Source organism: Protopterus annectens, chromosome 10.part0, assembly GCF_019279795.1.
Source record: "Protopterus annectens isolate FY-2018-M chromosome 10.part0, PAN1.0, whole genome shotgun sequence".
Taxonomy (NCBI): Eukaryota; Metazoa; Chordata; order Ceratodontiformes; family Protopteridae; genus Protopterus; species Protopterus annectens.
Genome location: NC_056744.1, coordinates 568554931 through 568576699, shown reverse-complemented (window position 1 = coordinate 568576699; position 21769 = coordinate 568554931). Strand labels below are relative to the sequence as shown.

Sequence of the window (21769 nt, the reverse complement as noted above, 5' to 3'; positions counted from 1 at the left end):
GCGGATCCTGTCACCTGACAGGCAGCTAACAGTAACCTTCTCCTTGTCTAGTCTGGTGAGTGGAACATCAGTGTGCCTGACTATAGAGTCACGTATGAGTAATGTGTTAGGCACATTGTTTTGCTTTATGGGCTGTGTTTGTAGCACACTGGGTCTGTGTGTTATGTGACTTTTGGGTTGTGCTGAGGGGTGGAGGTTGCTTGCATTTCTGCTTTGGAGGTCTCTGTTGCTTGGGTAGATTCTTATTGAGAGCCTCAGAGAATGTTTTTGTGTATCTATGTGTGTATTTTGGTGGTGTAGGTGTAATGTGACTGTGATGAGTGTGGTGTGATGCGAGTGTTTACCTTCTCCTCTTGACTGAGAAGTTCAGTCTTGGGTTGAGAGAGCTTTGCCTCCAGTTTGGCTTTTATGACACCGGGAATAGTTTAATCCTAGCTAAGCAGCGCTGCAGGATGCACAAAACCACGCAAACACGGGTTTTTAAACAGAAAGATGAAAGGGATAGAAATAGCCCAAAACGACCAATAAAACTACAGTTTCTGAGCTGAAACCTCTCCTCCAACAGATGGGCTGTTCAAAAGCTGTTCCAAAGCTCACAACTCTTTCTTTCATGTTTTACTGTATTCTGATTTTTGAATACTATCCTGGTGTAGTGACTCTCTGACCTGCTAGAAATTCCACAGAAAGCAAGTGAGTGACAGAAGGTTGGAGCATTAGTAGATCCACTCTTCTGTTCTTTCTTCAGCTTCTAGTTTGATATGTCCTGATTTCTGAATACTACTAGACAAATGCACCAATTTTTATGAGCAGGCTGCTTGTACACCTGCAGAAGCATGAGTGATGAAAAATTTAAAAATTAGTATACACTGATGTCCCTTTTCCCTGGCACAGCTTTCTTTATTTTAAATATGAGCCAGGAGCTGGGGGCATAGTTCCCCAATCCAATGTAAGTTGGAGAGGAACACAAATCCAAAGATTAGTTTATCCTGGGAGCTGAAACAAGACTGAAACTGTGGATTTACAGGATAAACTCCCAAGAGACATTTGTTCCATCATTCATCCATCCCACTTTAAAGAAAAACTCAAACTTCATCTACTCACCTCCAAAATATATCCTTGTCACTCCCCTACTTAAGCTCCTCACAACCCTACTATATACCTTTTCAGTCCCTCCACATACAGCTAAGTACTCCACTATTATGGATACTTATTAAGCTCTACAATCAATACTGTTGGACTTAACTCTTTTTGTAAATATGTAAATATATGTTTAGTCTGTAAAAATACTGATATCTATATATCATGTGTTTGCATTTCTGTTTTGGCTCTCTAATGTTCTTGTATAACTGAATTTGACCACATTTGACTTAAATGTTTGATTCTCTGTAAAATGTTTGTGTTTTTGTTTTGGAGCTTTTCTCTTCGGGACTCCACTGAAAATGAGTCACAAGACCAGCTGGACCAACCCAGTTAACAAATGTCAATAAATAAAATATTTAAAAGTAATGTGACATTGTGGGTGGAAATGAAAGTGATGTGTCAAAGTGGGCGTGACTTCTGTCAGCTTAACTTGGACCCTAATTTTAAACACTGGAATTATCCCTTAAAATTTCTGGGATGAAGAATTTGTTTCTAGAACCCAGTTGGATAATACCGCTCCTTAACCATACATAAGCAAAATATTATATTGTTGTAGATGTTTAGGCACTGTAGTTACATACTGAATACAAAGGTGATAACATTTCAGTGTATGAGCTGGACCTAGTATCAATTAACCTTATAAACAGAATGTAGCTAAATTATAATCTCCTGAAAGTTGTCCCTTCTTGTGTGAACAAAAAGCTGAAGGGATCTTGGCACCTCACCTGTGTGCCCTGTTCAATTACAGCCTCACGTCAGGATTTGTCCCTACCAAATGGTGCACTTCTATAGTCATCCCTCTCCACAAAGGAAGAGAGACTACAGACCCGGGGAACTATTGCCCCATTAGCCTGACAATTCTGATATGCAAAGCTATGGAATGCACCATCACAGGTTCATTGGTAGGTACTAGGCTATTAAACCTAGGGCCTATATAAGCCTAGCCAAAAAGGTACCCTGGCGTTCGCCACCCAAGAAAATTATTTTCCTGTGCCCCTGTCGAGCAGGGCCACAGAAGTGATCCCTGGGGTGAATTTCCTAATTCCCATCCAAGCATCAAGATTTTTCTTGAAGAGTGCTAATGAGGAGCTCTGTTTGACATAGATAGGTAGTCTGTTCCAGAGTATGGGAAGTCTCTGGGACAGAAATCTATCCCTCCAGCATGTTCTGTTTATTGTGGCAACAAGGTTTAGGTCCCTAGAGCGTGCGGCTCGGAGGGATTGGGATTTATTTAAGTGGAGCATGTTGAACAGCTCTGGGTTTGACATAGCTTTGTATGTTAGGCAGAGATCGCCTCTGAGTAGGCAATATGCGACAGAGAAAAGGTGGAGTTTTTTGAGACGGTCTGCGTAGGGCATCTGTTTTGAGGCCAGTAATCCTCTTTGTGAGGTATTTCTGTGGCCTTTCCAGTTATTGTAGATGTCTTGTGAGGTACATACCAAAAGGGGCACTGTACTCTATAATGGGTCTAATGATTGATGAGTAGAGAGGAACAATGACCTCTTTTTTTCTGGATGAGAAACCTTTTGTGATAAGGTGAGCAATGTAGAAGGATTTCCTGACCACTGTGGTGATGTGATTATCAAAGGAGAGACTACTGTCCACCTGTGTCCCAAGGTCCCTTATCACACTTTCAGTGTTAAGCAGGCAACCACTTATGTGGTAGTTCATGGGTACAGAGTTTTTACCAAAGGGGATGACAATACACTTTTTGGCATTGAGCTTCAGGCCATGGCTTTGACACCAGGCATCTGTCTCAGTGAGGCTTTTTTGTAGTATGTCCACATCGTTAGGAGTTTCGATTATGGTTCCTAGTTTGCAGTCATCTGCAAACTTTGTTAGCCAAAGACCTTCTGTGTTAACCTGTACTTCAGAGAAGTAGATACCAAACAGGAGAGGACCTAGGACTGAACCCTGTGGTATTCCACTTGTCACTGGTCTGAAGTCAGATTTGGAGTCTGCTACTTTCACAGTGTGGGTTCTGTCCATGAGCCAGTTGGCAACCCATCTTGTGACATAGGGATTTATACCTAGTTTAGTGAGCTTATCTATAATTCCAGAGTGGGGGATGGTGTCGAAAGCCTTGGCGAGATCTAGATAAGCTGTGTGAACCACCTTACCCTCATCTATGGCTTTGGTGACTGCTTTAAAGAAGTCAATCAGGTTTAGGAGACATGATCTGCCTTTTACAAACCCGAATTGGGTAGGGTCCAGAGTTTGGAGATTACCAATGTCTTTGTTTATGAGTTCCATGATGATAAGTTTCATGGCTTTGCAGACTAGGCTCGTAAGGCTAATGGGGAGGTAGTTCTCGGGGTCTGTCGTAGCTTCCCCTTTGTGGAGTGGGATAACCATCGTGGTGTGCTATTCAGCGGACACAAAGCCTGAGGTGAGGCTATGATTGAACATGGTACTTAGGTTGGGTGCCAGTTTATTCTGTAGTTCGTACAGAACGCAGCCTGGGATATTGTCAGGTCCCATGGACGGTGTGTTCTTGGCTTTGGAGAGTGTGTTTTTTACCTGTGCAGCCGTGATTACAGGAACTTTGCATTCTTCCGGTATAGAGATGGGCCCTCTAGGGGGTGAGGGGGGGTAAAGTTAGCACTGAACCTATCTGCCAGGATGTTGGCAATATCAGTTGGTTCTGTATATTTAGTGCCATTGTGCTGTAACTCAGAGCAGATCTGAGTGTTGCCATTGAGATTCTTGACATAGCTATAGAATGCTTTGTGGTTGTCTTTAGAGTCAGTGGCAATTTTGTTTTCGTAACTAGCTTTGGAGGATTTTATGAGGGATCTCAGCTTCTTACTGAGGTTGACCAGGTAGTTCCTCCAGTCATGGGATTTTACTCTTTTTTTTTGCAGCAGCAGCAGTTTCTTTCTTATGTTGTAGAGTTTGTTTACGGCAGAGGACCACCAGATTGGCTTCCTTTTTTTGGAGGATAGCATCTTGGTTTCATTAGGGATAGCATGATCCATCCACTCCTGTAAGTGTTTATAAAGTGCATTTGTGTAGGATTCAGCAGTCGTGTCTCTATTGTCCGTCTGCATGAGTGTCATGAAGTTTGCCACTTCTGTCTTAAGAAATGTGAAGTTGGCTTTGGAGAAGTTTTTTACGGTGGTTTCTCTAATTGGGGGTGGGGGCGGGATGTGGATGTCTAGGGTGATTACCTTGTTGTCGGATCTGACTAACGAGCAATTGACCTCTGATGTGGAACACCAGTTGCCCATGTTGGTAATGACCAGTTCTAGGATATTGCTGCCCCTGGTGGGGGTGTGAATAAGTTGATCCAAGGCAGTGGAATTTATGAATTCCAGAAAAGTTGAGCTAAAGAGTTGGTACATGGTTCCCATCATGGACCTAATAAACAAGTCTATAAGGAATCTCCCAACTCTGGCTCCCACACAGTTTGGTTTTGTGCAGGGTAGATCATGCCTGCTCAACTTTGTCGACTTCTTTGAGTCAGTCACCAGATCTGTGGATGAAGGCAAGGTGGTTCATACAGCCTACTTTGATCTGGCCAAGGCCTTTGATACCATTCCCCACTCAGGAATCATAGAAAACCTCACTAAGCTAGGCACCTACCCCTACATCACTAGGTGGGTTGCAAACTCGCTCACAGCTAGAAGCCACAGTGTGAAAGTAGCTGACTTCAAGTCTGACTGCCGACCAGTCATGAGTGGAGTCCCACAGGGTTTGGTCCTGGGTCCTCTCCTGTTTGGTTTCTACTTCTCTGAAGTCCAGGCCAACAAAAAGGGACTCTGCCTGACAAAGTTCACAGACGATTGCAAGTTGGGAGCTATTATTAACTCCCCAAGTGATGTTGACATCCTGCAAAAAGGCTTCACTGAGACCAAAGACTGGTGTCAGAACCATGGCCTTAAGCTCAATGCCAAAAATAGTGTCGTCATCCCCTTTGGGAAAAAAACAGGTTCTCATGAATTATCACATCGATGGTAATACACTGAACACAGAAGGCATTATAAGAGATCTGGGAACACAGGTTCACAGCAACCTCTCTTTTAACCACCCCATTGCAACTGTGGTCAGAAAATCCTTCTATGTGACACATCTCATTACTAAGGGTTTTCCAGCCAGGAAGAAAGAGGTCATTGTCTTCCTCTACTCTTCCCTCATTAGGCCATTCATCAAGTACAATGCCCCATTTGTTATGTACCTCACTAGACACCTGCAACAACTGGAGAGGCTGCAAACGTACCTCACAAAGAGGATCCTAGGCCTTAAACACTTGTCCTATATGGACAGACTCAAAAAACTCCAACTATTCTTTGTCTCATATCATCTACTTAAGAGGCGATCTCTGTTTGACTTACAAAGCCATCTCTGACCCAGCTCTGTTAGAAATGCTACATCTAAAGAAATCCCAATCCCTCCACACCACACACTCCAGAGACCTCTACCTCATTAGCACAATCAACAGAACATGCTGGAGGGACAGGTTCATAACCCAGAGACTGCCCATGCTCTGGAATAGACTTCCCATACATGTCAAGCAGAGCACCTCACTGGCCTTCTTCAAGAGAAATCTTGATGAGTGGATGGGAAATAGAAAATTCACCCTGAGGATCACTCCAGTGGCTCTACTCGACAGAGGCACTGGGAACTAAGGTCAGGTGGCATGATGCCAGAGTAATCCTATGGACTAGACTTGTAAAGGCTCCAGGGCCATTAGCCTAATACACACCTATGAACTCTTCTGCAACATAAATAGAAGATGTCGGAGGGATGTGTGTGTGTGTATCATACAAAACACCTCTTCTACTGAACCATCTTTCATTTACATAAAAGGAAGTACATCTCTTCCTGTATTCATATGCAATTTGGATGAAAGGATGGGAAGCTGCAAATTCACCTCTGGTTTGCACCAATGTCCCTCATGGATGAGGACAACAAGTAAATGTCCTAACACAGCATTATTCTGCCTGCTTCTGGGTAATATATATGCAAATATAAGCACTAAAAATACCATGGGAATGTAAGGCTAGGCTTTTTAAGATCTTCATTGATCACTAGTTTCTATGACTCATGGTTGTTGTTGTTTGTCTTTTTCGGCATTTTCTCAGTAACGGGTCGCCACAGCGGAACTCTGGTCCACTAATGATTGGGAGTAGATTTTTACGAAATGCCGAGGTGCCAGCTCAATGCCCAACCTTCAATGAAGGCATGCCCATTTACGCACGCATGTCTTTCGAATGCTACCCAACCGCGGGGAGGACATGCAGAGTCCACACAGAGAGGGTGTGGAAATCTTGATGTCTTTCTGTAGTACTACCAAAAGGAGATATTTCAGGCAGCTTACATAGAGTCCTGTTATTGGAAACCATTCTAATGCTAGCCTGGCATAACTACCTGTTGAGTGTGAGCAACACAGTCCTAAAGTGCTGCATAATCTGTGAACTATCTGACAGAATTTCACTTCTTTTGATAACAGAAGGAAATGGTAAGAGTTAGCTTATTAGCAAGTTAGCATAGCATGCTAGTCACTTCTTGCACATGATACAGGTGCATGTTATTGTAATCAAATATTTCCACTCTGCAGGTTGTGCGTTAGGGCTGGCAACTCAGTACGTTAGAAAAATCAACTGCCAATCATTAGCGGACCGGAGTTCCGCTGTGGCGACCCCTAACCGGGAAAAGCCGAAAGACACAATTTGGAGTTCAGCTCTTCTTTGAGAAATGAATTTCTGCAGCATCCACCTTACTTTTGGTTTAGTTTACTTCCCCATTTACAGAATGACAAAAGAATGAAATATGGAAGATTAAAAAATGTATGTACCACATTTGCATTATGAGAATTTACAGTGTATTACACCTTTTATTCATTAATAATGAAAAGTATACTAATAAAGATGACAGCAAACTCTTGCACAATCCCATATGGTCTAGCGGTTAGGATTCCTGGTTTTCACCCAGGCGGCCCGGGTTCGACTCCCGGTATGGGAACATTAATTTTGTGCACATCTAAATATGTGGCAGTTTTCTAAATTGCCCTCTGATGACATTGGATTATACCCAATTAAAACTTCACGGTTAAGAAACATTAATAAACAAATAATTCATTGGTTGAAGGAAGCCTTTAAACTTAGTGTGTCAACAAATCTGGCACTCGAAATAGGAAATGTACAACTTTTCTGTGTATTTATTTACTGCAACTTTTTCATTAGCTGTGGTCTCTGAGTGCACCTCATACCAAGCACCAGGGTGCTTTCATTCCTGATTAATCAAATGGAACTTTTGTTTACCAGTGAAAGTGTACTATCCATTTCCTATGTTTTCTCTGATCTTCAGTTTTTTTTTTTTCCACTTATGGTCCACATTAACAGCAAGCCAATGTTGACACCACATGAAAAAGATCATTACATGGGTAATAGAACAAGGATGTACAGGGTTAAGGGTGTTGGAGGAACAGCTGCAGACATTATTTAGCCATGGATCTGCTAAGCACTTTTAACTGGATTTATTGATGATGGATTTCAAGTAGACATTCTAAATGTTCTGATGCATTTCTTTCTCAGGCACACTAATACTCTAGTGTACATTGCAGTTTTGTTACTGCATTACTAGCTGCTGATTATTACTTTCCTGACATACCTGTGCATGTGGAAGCCTACAGAAAATGTTGGCTGAAGTTTGGCAATGCTGATATCAAGAAAGAACACTGGAAAAATCTGTGTGTGTGTGTGTGTGAAAAAAAAGCTAGTGTTTACAGCTCTTGAGAGTTGCCACAATTGTTTTATTTTATGAAGAGATTAAATAATCAGGTATAGCAGATGCAGCATGCATCATGTGACAGTTAAAAGTTGCATTGCTGTACTTGCTGACTGGGAATTACAGCATGACAGCTACCACAAAAAGAAATAATAGAATAGTAGAGAAGAAATGTACGACAATAGGAAGTACATGGCCAGCAACTGAAAACTGCACTATAAAGATACTGTGAAAGCATCTGTCTCTGGCTAGAGACTAACTTCAATGATTATACCCGCCTAATACTGGAAGATAAGCAGGGCTGGGCTTTGTTTGCAGCTGGACAGGAGAACACCTTGAAGTACCAAATGCTGTATATATTAGGTCTCCAAACTAGCAGCAGAGGGCACTGTAAACACAGCTTTGATTTTATTTTTATCACTTGAAACAGTGGTATCTAGAGTACTACTTCTACACAGCCCATGTTACACATGAAATAGGACAGAGCAGTGACTTATACTCTGATATATGTAACTTGAATAACCCTTTCTAATATTCTTTAGAGCATCGCTAACAGGGTTCTGTGACTTATCTGCGCATTTTCGATCATGCAGTGCAGCACTGAATGTGACCAGTCATGCTGCTTCTGTTGAGGGTGGAGCTGTCAGTCTGTGCAGCACTCATTGTACAACTCTGAAAGCTAAAAGGGATTGGTTGGAACACACTGACCCCCAGGACTGCTCTGAAAAAAAACAGCATAAACATCTAGGTAAATAAAAACGACACATCAGCAAACTTGCAGTCTTCAAGCAGCTACTGAGGAAATTTTAAAGACACAACACAGAATTTCATCTAGGCTGTTCAGCTGAATCAAGGATAAGCAAAACAATCTGCAGCCTAACATTTGTAAAAGAGTTGGAAGAACAATCTTACCACACTTTTGCAATGCAGGAGTCCTTCATCTAGATCAGACCAACTTTTCAAGTCATGCAGCTGTAACAGTAGCCTTTATTTACCTGGGATAGAGACAGCAACACAGTAATTTATACTAACGACTCCAGAATTCATATGTAACTTCATAAAAATGCAGTTTGGACTGATGTGCTTAGGTGTTATACACTTCTCGAAACTGATTGCATAATGTGATGGACAATTACAGCAGAGGAATAATGTAATTCATTAAGCTGTGGTAGCCAGCAAGAGGTTCTCTTGTTCGATTCATGGCTGGAGTGCCTTCTGTGTGGAGTCTGCATGTCCTCCCCGTGGTCGAGTGGCCTCCGAAAGACATGCATGAATGGATGTGCCTTCTCTGAAGGTTGGGTGTCAGGCTGGCAACTCGGCACCATAAAAATCTACTGCCAATCATTAGCGGACCGGAGTTCCGCTGTGGCGACCCCTAACCGGGAAAAGCTGAAAAGACAAACATTAAGCTGTGTTAGCTTATCAGCCAGCTGTTTGTCTGATAATTCATTAGCTTTGCTAAGAGTATCCCACTGTGAGCAGTAGGTCTGAAACATTTCAGGTGTCTCTACAGTACAACCTGTAAGCTTTTAGAATGATCTAAAAATGACTGGAATTCTCTATAAAAGGTAAAAACTGGCATTACAAAATGACTTTTGACTACATCTGAGAATTCTGACATCCTTCACAGTCTTTATACATATTAAAAACAAGGATATCTGTCTCCACAGTTAAAACATTCAACTTGTTTCATACTTTTGCATATACTGATCAAAACAATTAATCCATTTACACAGAGAAACTTTCTCACTTCTATTTATACCAAACAATGGCAATGCTTTATTACATTTAACATCACTATTGACTAGTTCATACCACTGATGTAATAATGTCCAAACGTTATCAGGAGTCTGGTTTAAGTCTATGGCCACATAATGTGTGCATCTAACACTTCTGTCCTTGATGGTATCCATGTTATTTCAGAAAGAGGCTTAAGATTTTCAGAAATGGCTAACAGGTGATCAGGCTGTAGAACAAAACTGCAAACTGGAAACTCCCACTCTGTTGAACATGCTGTTGAATGTCTCAGAGCAGATGCAAAGACAAAATCTCGGTTTCACTCACTTGGAAGTTCCTGATATTGCTGAGCTGTTTAATACTGACTGTATGCAAGTTGGCACCAACAGAATATTAACTAGTGCTTGTTGTAGTTCTTTTACAAATATTTAAAAGGTAAAGGTAGAATCTCCCACACTGACTTCATGTGTCCTAACTGTGATATATGGCTATCCATCCAGTGATAAAGGAATTTATGCCTAAATTTCTGAGTTTGTCTATAATACCTGAGTGAGGTACTGTATCAAATGCCTTTACCCATTCAAGATAGGCAGTATGTACTGTTTTGCCCTTGCCCATGGCTCTAGTGACGTTCTCGAAGTCCACCAAGTTTAGTAGGCATGACCAGTCCTTAACAAAACTAAACTGGGATGGGTCCAGTGTTTGAAGATTTCCTGTCTTTTTCTTTTAAGTTAACAATAGAGTCTTACCAAAGAGATTTGTTTCTAGTGCTATATTTATTATAAATTAGGACTATGGTCTTGATGCAGGTGCTAAGTATAGAAACACTCAAAGAAAGTTGTTGCATTTGTTCTTTGGTTCTTAAAGGAATAAACTTTCCTGACTTTCAAGATGCCAGTTTACTGAAAAGCATACTTACTGTCACTGTTTCTGTAGGTAAAAATGATAATTGCTGGAGGAAGATAGGTTGGTTAGTAGGGGAGCAACATACATCAGTGAAGGTAGTAAGTAGGTAGTGGCGGGGGTCTGTCTTGTTGAAGGAGAGAGGAAGTGGGAGTTTCTGTACAGCATGCCAAGTTTCTGATGGGTTTTCTTAATATTTAGCTGAATATGGGCATGAAATTTTAGGTGTTCGTCAATAGTAACCTCAAGAAGTTTAGCAAAAGGAACAACTTCTATAGTGGAGTTGGCATGGCTGATAATATTGAAAGAGGTTTTGGTTAGGGGAGAGATTTTGAGGGAAAGAATAGTAGGATTTTTGATTTGTTGGCATTCAGGGAGAGGTGCTTTTGAAACATCCAGTTCTCAGTAGCTGAGAAGGCAGTTTGAGATTTTGTTTGGAACTCAGGGAGGTTAGAAGCAGAGCAAACCAAAGTTGAGTCATCTGCATATTGTACTATCTTAGTGTTAGGAATGGCTGCATGGAAATTAATAATGAAGATATTAAAGAGCATTGGGCTGAGTATGGATCCCTGGGGTACTACCGTTGGGGTAGGAAGGAAGGCTGAGGTGCCAGTCTTCCATTTCACAGCCTGAGATCTAGCAGAGAGGTAGCTGCTGAACCAGGTAATGGTGTTTTCTGAGAGATTAAGATTAGAAAGGTGGTTAAGAAGGTGGGTATGAGAGACTGTATCAAAAGCCTTGGAGAGGTCAAGGAGGACTGTGAATACAAGTTCTCCAGAGTCAAGGGCATGGCTTACGATGTCTAGAAAAGAGAGAAGAGCAGTTATTGTGCTATGGCCAGGACGGCACCCTATATTGTGTTGGGGTGAGGAGTTGGTTATTTATAAGGAAAGGCATGGGCTGGAGGTGGATGCATTTCTCAAGAATTTTTGCAAAAGATGAGAGAATTGCTATGGGTCAGAAGTTGGAGATGTTATTATTTTTGCCTCCTTTATGGAGGGGTAGGATAAAGGCTGCACGCCACAGTTTGGGAACATATGATTCCTGTATAGATCTATTGATGAGTGTGCTAATGGGGGTGGCGATGCTGTCTGCTGCAAGTTTTAGAAAGAGTGAGAGGATGTTATTAGGGGCATTGGAGCATGGCTTAATCTTAGAGAGAAGTTTTTTTTATATATAAGGTGGGGATGGGTTTGTGATGAAATATAGGAGGAGTGTTTTGGATGGAAGGTTGGGGAGAGGATTTAAGTTGGGGGAGGAGGAGTTGTTTGGGAAGGTTTTGGTGAGTTCTGCTATGAAGTTAGTAAAGAAGGAGTTGAATAGAGTAGCTATTTCTGGGTCAGATTTACTAGTGTCAGGGCAAGGGTTGTTTTTGGTGCCTGGGTTGAGAAGAGAGTTGATGGAGTTCCAGAATTGTTTGGGGTTCATGGAATGGTTAGACTGGAGTTTGCTATAATATGATTTTTTTTATCCTGTATAATATGTTTTTTGGCTAGGTTGTGGAGTTGTTTATATTTAAGTAGGGTGTCAGGGAGCTTATTGCGATGCTAAAGTTTCCAGGTCTTGTCCCTTTGTTGCATGAGTGTTTTGGTATCTTTAGTAAGCCAAGGGGTGGAATTGTTTTTTAAACTCACTCTGATGCACTGGTTAAACTGCTAAAGTCCACAATAGACATTAAGGAAAGACCAACAGAAAATGAGGCATCACAATAGGAACTGTTCCTACAAAATTGTCAAACTAAAAGATAGAGTCTTCTTCTTCTTTTTCCGGCTTTTCCCGGTTAGGGATTGCACAGCAGACCACTTGTCTGCTCATGATTGGCAGTGGAGTTTTACAGTGTCGAGTTGCCAGCCCGGCACCCAACCTTCCACAGAAGGCACACACATGCACTCACGCCTAGGGCCAATTTAGAGTGTGCAATCCACCTACAACATGTGTTTGGGATGGGGGAGGAAACTGGAGCACCTGGAGGAAACCCATGCGACCACAGGGAGGCCATGCAGACTCTGCACAGAAGGCTCCCCAGCCAAGGATTGAACTGGAGAACCTCTTGCTGTGAGGTGGCAATGCTAACCGCTGCACCACTGCGGCCGCCCGGAAGAATCATGCAGCTGCTTGGCAAAAAATAGTTCAAGTTTCAGCTTTAGTAAAAGAGATAGCTTCCGGTAATAAACAGGAAAAAATAATTAACACTCAGACAGAGCTTGTAAAAATATAACTGCAACAAACAATCCATATAGTATCCTTCTCTTCAGACAGTTCTATTTTTTGTTCAATTAGGAATTACGAGTTGCCAAGTTGTAAAATTGTAATAGCGATTTAATAAAAAATCCCAGCCAAGTAAAAACAAGTTAAATTAAGCGCTTTTCGTCTTCCAAATACAAAGACTTCTTCAGATAAACTAAACTTTTCTACTACCCCATTATAAGTACCCTCCTACTAAGTGACGTGATACATACAACACAATCTATTCACTGTTTGGAATTCATTAAGTGTTACATAATCAATTAACCGAGTGTTATATAGCATTTACAAATAAAGTAGATCGCTATACTTGCATACACAGAACAAGATGTATATATATATATATATATATATATATATATATATATATATATATATATATATATATATATATATATATATATATATATATATATATATATATATATATATATATATAAATGAGAGATGTTTTTGATTGCCTATACCTCGCATAGTTTATATTTATACTATACTTACTATACTTACATTAAGTGCACCTATTTAAGTTCTTTAATCTTAAGATGCATAAAATGGAATAAATTTCATTTATTCCAGGATATAGGCAGGCATTTGTGCATAATTGCCACACCAATTCTAACCTCTCTAGTAAAAGGCTATCAGGTCCACCTCTTCCGTCTGATCTAATCTGATCTATGACTTCAAACTTGAATGTGTGTTCTGGGTGTTCCATTATGTGTCTTGCAAGAGCATTCTCTGACTTCCTATGACTAATACTGTACAAATGTTCGTATACTCTTTCCCTCAAGGTCCTAATAGTTTTCCCTATATGGAATACATGGCATTGTTGACATTTTGCCAGATACACTATCATTTTGGACTGACAATTGAATTTCGCTTTAGTATGGTATTCATTCTAGCAGCTCTTACCAGCTGTCTCTTCACCACAGATCTTTTTTGGTGATACGGGTGACAGCTGGTAAAGTGTAAGAAGCTGTTAGAATATGTTTCCTTTCTAAATATGGTACTAACGTACCTGCTGTTACTACTATCTTTTCTTAACTCAATGTCTAAATATGAAATCTTGTGCTCTCCATAACTTGATGTAAAACTCAAGAATTCTGTAGTGTTATGGCTGCTGTGCTGTCCTGGCCTTAGCGTCTGCTCCTACTTCCTGGGTCCTGCCTATCCTGCTCTAATCCACCTGAATGTACCCTACCAGAGGTTTATGCTAAGAACCCTCAAAGTAAAAAGGAACTTTAAATCAAACCCTGGCATTCCCATCTGCTCCACGAATATTACTCCCAGCGAAGACTTTTAGTGAAACCTGGGTCCTGCCTATCCTGCTCTAATCCGCCTGATTGTACCCTACCGGACGTTTATGCTAAGAACCCTCAAAGTAAAAAGGAACTTTAAATCAAACCCTGGCATTCCCATCTGCTCCACGAATATTACTCCCAGCAAGGACTTTTAGTGAAACCTGGGTTCTGCCTATCTTGCTCTAATCTGCCTGAATGTACCCTAGCTGATGTTTATGCTAAGAACCCTCAAAGTGAAAAGGAACTTTAAATCAAACCCTGGCATTCCCATCTGCTCCACGAATATTACTCCCAGCAAGGACTTTTAGTGAAAGTATGTGTACTGCGTTGACCTTCTTGTGACATACAGAGTCAGTACCTAACTTCTACTAGCTTGCCGTGCACTTCACTGCCAGGTCAACCAGCAGCTAAACTTCCATTTTCTTTGTCTCCTTATAGTCCCTACTCTTCACTTTTAGTTTTTATTCCCCCCATCCTGAACTATGATAGCCCCTTCCTTCCCTTAACCTGATATCTCCCTCTGGTGACTTTGTCTCATTATACTGACTGCCCTCCAGGTGGCGCTCCTCTATCATCCTACTGTAACTACTACTTCTTCCTCTCTTAACCTGCTTCCCTACACTGTTCCTGGACATCTCCCCCACTGCTCCCTCACTCACTTCTGTCCCTGGACCACCTACTCACCTCTCACTCTATAAACACCCAATCTCTTTTCCTCATAAAGCCTCTTCCTTCTTCTACTGTCTCTCCCTTTTCAGCCACACTCTTCTGTTCTACTCTGTAAGTCTCAAACTCCCACATATCGCTGCAAACTTACCTCCTGGATCTCTCACTTTCTGATTGTTTTCCTCACATTCTCCTTTCTTTGGCTCTTCCCACTCCATTCGCCCTGCGGGCTCACTCCGCTCCCCTACCCTGCCCCCAAATCTCACCCACCCCCAGCACCTCTACATTTATTTCTGCACTTACTCCTCCCACTCATAACAATTAACTAATCACAATCCTCATCTTATTACCCCTCCCACCTATCAATTAACTAGTCTAAGCCCTGTCTTTCCTTCCCCTCCCACTCCTTCTCTACTACTCCTCCCTCTCCACTATCCTATATACATCTCTATTCTCAGCTCCCTCCTCTCCTACTGTTAATAATCTCATCCCCTTCAGGTTTCATCTCCTTCATTTTCTTTCCCACTCCTCCTCTACCGCTACCTCTCCTCCTGTTAATAATTCCATCCTGTTCTTCTTCTTTTCCAATCCTCATCTACCAACCTATCCACTTATTTACAGTTCTTCTTCATTACCCCTCCCCAATCTAAGAATGCCCTCCAAAATCCTCTATACTATCCGAGTCCCTCTCTCCCTTCTCATACTTCTTATTCCCCTGTATCACGCTACTTCTTACTCTTCCAATTCTCCCCCATTCACACTTCTTTCTCAAATAATCCCTTGCACTCACCTTCCCCCACTTCTATCTACTCACTTCCACTCCATATCCTCCTCTCTCATTCCACCTAAACTACTCTACCTATTCCAACCCAAAGCTTTCTTCTTCACATCTAAAACCTTCTCCCATAAACTACTGCTACTCCCTAACTACTTCCTACTATGCAAACCTATAAGACTAAAAGTTCTCTCCTGTAATGTCTTAGCCTTATCCGGAGATATCCATCCCGACCCCGGACCCTGCCTCTTTCCCAGTAATAACACCCTCCTCCTTCCCCCTTCTTCTCCTACAGCAAATAACCCTAGTCCCCTTCCCCTACTTCCCTTACTACAAATAATCATTTCCCCCTTCCACTCCTTCTCCTCTCTCTGCTAACACTGTTAAATTCTTCACTATGAATGCCCAGAGCCTAAACAACAAAGTTCACCAACTACAAGCCTGGATTATCCATAACCAACCTGACATTTTAGCCATCTCTGAAACTTGGCTAAAACCTCATATTGCTGACTCTGAAATCTTACCTCACGGTTTCCACATCCTTAGAAGTGACCGATTAAATAAAAAAGGTGGAGGCTCTGCTGTAATCTACAATAACCTACTCTCCTTAATCCCCCTTCAAATCCCAACCCCACACTTTAAAAATACTGAAATTACAGTAAGCCTCCTTCGACTAAATAAACATAAGAAAATCTGCATAATTTCCTTATATATCTCCCCAGGCGACAACATCTCTACCCTCGAAAACATTCTTCATTGGGCCTCTTATGAAATAAGATATGAAACCTACATTCTTGGTGACGTTAACACAGATTGGAATAAAATTAACACACCTTCTCCCTCCCTGTCCATTAACCTCTACAACATCTCCCAAGTAATCCACTCAACAACTCGTCCTAACAAAAACCATCCACCTGGTTCCATCATTGACTGGATCTTAGTCTCTCACCCTCACAAAATAACTCTTTCTGGCACTGTCCCTGACTCCTTCAGTGACCCCTCCCTGCCTTTATTCACTGCTCAGCCAACTCCATTCAATATCAACACCACTACATTCAAACACGTAACCTTCGCAACTTGAACCCCACAATCTTCTCAAATATTCTTAAACAAATAAACTGGCAAATTCTAAACTCTCTTCCCCTTGACAACGCTGTTGAACATTTTAACTCTGTCTTCCTAAATACTCTCAACTCCCTAGCCCCTCTAAGAAACAAACGTGTCAAAGCCAATCCTGCTCCTTGGCTGTCCAGTGAAACAAAACAAAGCATGCACCTCAGGGACAAATCCTGGAAACTTTACCAGAAAAATTAAACGTCTTCTACCTTACCTCAGTATACCCAACTCCGCAACCAAGTAAAGAAATTAATCTCTGCAGACAAAAAAAAACTTTTATAATAAACTACAAACCAACAATATGAAAAACCCAAAACAATTCTGGAAATCAGTCAATTCCCTTCTGCATCCAGGATCCAGGAATAACCCCTGCCCTGACCCTAGTTTAACTGACTTGGAGCTGAGCTCTCACGTCAACACTTTCTTTACTGAATCCATAGCTAAGCTCACAAAAGCTTTCCCTAAAAACAATTCTCCCAACTCTCCCTCCACTTTACCCAACAACCGTAACAACTGCCCTCTTAACTTCCAGATCAAACCAGTTTCAACCATTTTAATAAAAAGGCTCTTATCTAAACTAAAGCCTTGCTCCAATGCCCCTGACAATATACCCTCCTCTTTCCTTAAATGTGCTGCAGAAGGCATAGCTCTCCCTATCAGTATCCTTATTAACAGATCTTTAAAAGAGTCTTATGTACCCAAACTCTGGCACTCAGCCTACATCCTACCTCTTCACAAAGGTGGCAAAAACACCAACATTTCCAATTTCCATCCAATCGCCCTTCTATCCCCTATATCTAAAATACTGGAAAAATGTGTTTACCACCAACTTATGCCTTTCCTAATCCAGAATCACCTCCTAACACCCACCCAACATGGCTTTTGCCCTGGCCACAGCACTATAACTGCCTTAATATCCTTCCTAGAAACAATCAATCAAGCTCAAGATTCCGGACTACTAGTATCCACACTACTGCTAGATCTATCTAAAGCTTTCGACACCATCTCCCATAAACACCTTCTCTCTCATCTCACCAACCTCAATCTCTCCCCCACTTCTCTAGCCTGGTTCTCCAGTTACCTATCTGACAGATCCCAAGCCGTCAGATGGAAGAACTCTACCTCCTCCTTCTTGCCAACACCAACCGGCGTTCCCCAGGGATCCATACTAGGACCCTTACTTTTCAACATCTTTATTAATAACCTCCACACTGCCATCCCCGATACAACAGTCATCCAATACGCTGATGACTCTACCTTAGTCTGTGCCGCCTCTAACCTACCTGAACTTATAACCAAAACCCAAATCGCATTTTCCACTATAGAGAACTGGATGCAACAAAACCATCTTTCCCTCAACTCTAACAAATCTAAAATACTACTCTTCCCTCCTACTAGGGCTTTCTCCTTTGACAAAAATTCTTTCATAGTCCTAAGCCAAACCAACACTGCTATTGAAGTTGTCCCCTCCGCAAAACTTCTTGGCATTACTATAGACGAAATCCTGAAATTTGACATGCACATACAACAAAACATAAAGAAAACCCACCAAAAGTTAGGTATGCTCTACCGGAACAACCGCTTTCTTACCAACTCCTCTCGACATACCCTGGCAACTACCTACCTTCTACCTACACTACTCTACGGCGCCCCTCTCTTAACTAATCTGTCTTCTTCTATCATCTCTAAACTTGAAACTTGCTATAATAAGGTCTCTAAATTTGCCACTAATTCCAAAACCTCAACTCACCACTGCCTTTCCCTACAATCTCTAAACTGGCTAGAACTATCTAACCTCCTAGACTATCTCCAACTAACCACAGCTCACAAATTAATATTCTACCCTGAAAAATGCCCAGCCATAACAAACGTCCTTCCTCCATACATCCCGAATAGATCTCTGAGATCCGAACACCAAAACTTTGTCTCCATCTACAAACCAAAACGTCCCGCTGGCCAACTACTTCTCTCCTTCTCACTAGGTAAGAAATGGAACTCTCTTCCCCCTTCTCTCAGGAATAATTCCAACATAGAATCATTCAAGACCCAACTATTCCTATTCCTATCATCCAAACGGAAATGCTCCTGCTTCCACCCTACATAAATTCTACTGAATGCCCCCACTGACTATTCTACATTGCTTGTGTTTACTTCTACTCTCCTAAAATAGACTCGGCAGTCTTTCTCTAACTAATGAATTTCTTCCTTAACACTACAAACTGTAAATACTGTATATATCAGTACCACTAATGTAAAAAAAAAAAATGTCCTATTCTTACAGATATTTGTATCATATTGTATTGAATTGATATTCCAGTAATGGGTGTTCTCTATTATCTATTAGCTGCATTGTTTGATTTACATCTTATGCATCTGCATTTCTGAATGTATGAATTCTATTCTTGTATTTTACTTTAACATAATTTAACCTTCATTGTATTTGTATTGCTTACGGTGCTTTTCTCCCCGGGCCTCCACTGAAAAAGGGCACTTTTAGGCCCAGTGGACTTCCCCGGTAATCAAACTGAAAATAAAATAAATAATTAACATCTTGAATTTTAACACTTTTAGAAAGAGTCTGTAATAAAACTTTCCATATTTGAGAGAAATGAACAACTTATTTACCCCATGTTGAAAAAGATATGAAAGAATCAGGGGGGGTTGCTCTGAGGGGGCTTAAAGAATCCCTGAAGGAGTTGAAGGGAAATTCCACTGAAGTCTGCATCATTTCTTTATTATGTCCAAAGCATAAGAATCTGAAGTTGTTGTTTCCTAAAAGTGTAGGAAAAGACAAGGGGAAGGTGTTGGTCAAAGTGGAGGGCAGAGGTAGTAGAAAACAGAAGTCAGTGTGTTTGCCAAGAAAGGATATTTTAGATCCCTTGATATCTGACTTTGATTTGTCCTACTGTTTCTTTTATAAAAATGTCTTACCGTTTTGCTGTGAAAGCTTTTCAGATTTGTGAAAAATAAATCATCTAGATTTGGAAGGGAAGTTCCTCTGAAATTAGGTGTTGGGGAAATTAATAACTGCTTAAAATCTCTCACTCTCTCTAGTTTCATGAAAATCTCAGAAGAAGAGTTACCAAACAGATTATCTTTGTCTGAAGGTGCATTAAGAGATTTGGCTTTGAAACTAGGGAGGGCTGCATCCTAAGCCAGGCATATCTTCTGAGAACTGAACTGTGTTAGCTGCCCTAGAAGAAGCATTAGCAACATCAGCATCATATCCACATTTAATGGAATCCTTTGCTACTTGGGAGACTGAGCATATTTTGCAAGGATGGATAAGGGGATGTGATTCGGGGGATATAGAAGCCGACAGAAAGGTATCCTCTTAGTGCAAGAAATCTGGACAAAGACAAAAATAATGAAGGGTCAAAAGTCCCAAATCAAGGTAGAGTTTAAATACTGCTCTTAAAAACTTATAAAGTTGTCAGAGTAACAGGTTTTTCAAAAGCATATAGATTCTGAAGGATGTGAAGTTTGAAACTCAGATATCTGTCATTATTTTTTGACTAGACTCATCAATGATTTGCCAGAAAACCATAATTTGTGAAGGACAAAACAAATATATTTGGCAAAAATCTGGAAATTCTGCAAAATTTTGAACAGTTGAGAGGTATGCACTAGAGCCTCTAGAACAGGTGGAATAGCAGACAGTATTGCTACCTCCATACAGATATGGTCATAATATCTTTTTTTGTGAATCAGAAATGTGCTTACCTTTCCAATTAGTGTTTCAACATTTTGTAAATGGTATTACCAAAAGTGAGTTCTTCATGAGGGAAATCAGAAGACAGCATCTTCTACCTCAAATTTATACTCACAGGAGACTGAATTTGGGATGAATAATCCACAGATTCTGAATCTAAAGAAAATTATTTTTCAGAACAGGACTCACGCTTTCTGTTTTGAGGTGTAAAAATAGAGGAAGAAGAAGCAAAATGTGGTTGCTGTAAAGCCAAGAATGCGTTAAAAAGCACTAGAGAGATATTGAACCATTCCTCCTTAGGGTCCCTATGGGAAGGAGCTGAAGTTGCTGGAGAAGAATTTAGTGCTCATATGTCACTTATGTACCTTACGTCATGGACATAAGACAGATGTTTGATGTGTGGTGCTTGGAAGGACCTAAGGCTTTGGAATGATCAGACATATGGCTATCCTTGGCAGGATATCCATTTTGTAAAAAATACAGTAATAGTGGTAAGGAAGGACATCTAAAAGTCAAAAAGGAGAAGTCTGAGCACCAATCCCTGAGGGCCACCACTGGTCACTTTCATATTTTTTGATGAGGCACCTGCAGCTCACACTGCGTGGGTTCTGTCTTTCAGCAGTTTTTTTTATTCATTTTATCAGCCGTACCAGATATGGGTCAATTTTAAAGCATGTAGCATTTGTATGATATCAAATTTGTAAATGGTGTTTGAAGGCTTTGGTCAGCTTAAGATATGCAATGTGTACTATGTAGCCACTGTTTACAGTCTCTCAAACCCTTTTTAACAAGTTGCCAGATTCAGTAATCAGAGTGTACACTTCACAAAGTCAAATTATTGAGGCCAAGTCTATGATAACATATTCCATGACTCTGCAGATGACACTTGACAGGTAATTACCTGGGTCAGCTGTAAGGCCAGCTTTATGAAGGTGCATCACCACTGCAGTATGCCACTCCTTGGGAATGAAACCAATAACTAAATGCAGGTTAAAAAGTTTAAGGAGTGGACATGTTTGACACCATTAATCAATCTCTCTCTCTCTCTCTCTGTATGTATATCCATAGATATATATATATATATATATATATATATATATATATATATATATATATATATACACACACACACACACACACACACACACACACACACACACACACACACACTCTTATTGTATTTTATTTATTTTCAGGTTTAACTGGATATGTGGCCCAGTCACAGACCCTTTTCAGCCCTGACCTGGCCAGATGGCACATAAAAGTATAGTAGTTATTAATACAGTGATACTTATAAATCAAATACGCAGCTGTATATATAGAGACAGTTGTACAAATAAGACAGGTAGCGTGCCAATACAAAGTGTGTACATAGAGCACAGTTATAGAAAGACATTATAATACTCAGCATTCTAGTAAATGTACAATCATACTAAGTGTAGGTGTGTT

At 40.8% G+C, this 21769-nt stretch overlaps 1 non-coding gene across 1 annotated transcript; it reads left to right on the top strand.

The window, feature by feature from the left end:
* Positions 1–7032: 7032 nt before the first annotated feature.
* On the top strand, positions 7033–7104 carry TRNAE-UUC. Its single transcript has one exon. It is a non-coding gene; the product is annotated as a tRNA-Glu (tRNA).
* Positions 7105–21769: the final 14665 nt, after the last annotated feature.